Genomic DNA, 410 nt, shown 5'->3' with positions numbered 1-410 from the left:
CCCCCAAAAAATGATTTTCGCTCCTTTGACATTATCAACCACAAAATCTCAACGGCAATATTTCAACAACTATTCTCCATACACTGCATGTAACTGACGTATCATCTACAAAAATTCAAAATAAAACACATTAGTAAACATAGAGAAAATGAAAGTTTACTTAGCATTGACGCAGACGACATACCAGTAAGTCGTCTGGAAGACTTACCAGTAAGTCGTCCAAACAGGTCATTTTTGCAATTGAATTTTAAATAGGACGACTTACAAGTAAGTCGTCCAGCTTTGTTTGTTAAAAAAAAACCCTAAACGACTTACTAGTAAGTCGTCTAGGATAAACGGGTTAGTTTTGCATTTGACCGAATTGTATCAGATATTTGACTTTTCCTAGACGACTTACCAGTAAGTCGTCT

The sequence above is a fragment of the Brassica oleracea genome, chromosome C9 (assembly GCF_000695525.1).
Source record: "Brassica oleracea var. oleracea cultivar TO1000 chromosome C9, BOL, whole genome shotgun sequence".
Lineage (NCBI taxonomy): Eukaryota > Viridiplantae > Streptophyta > Magnoliopsida > Brassicales > Brassicaceae > Brassica > Brassica oleracea.
This window is presented reverse-complemented; position numbering follows the sequence as displayed.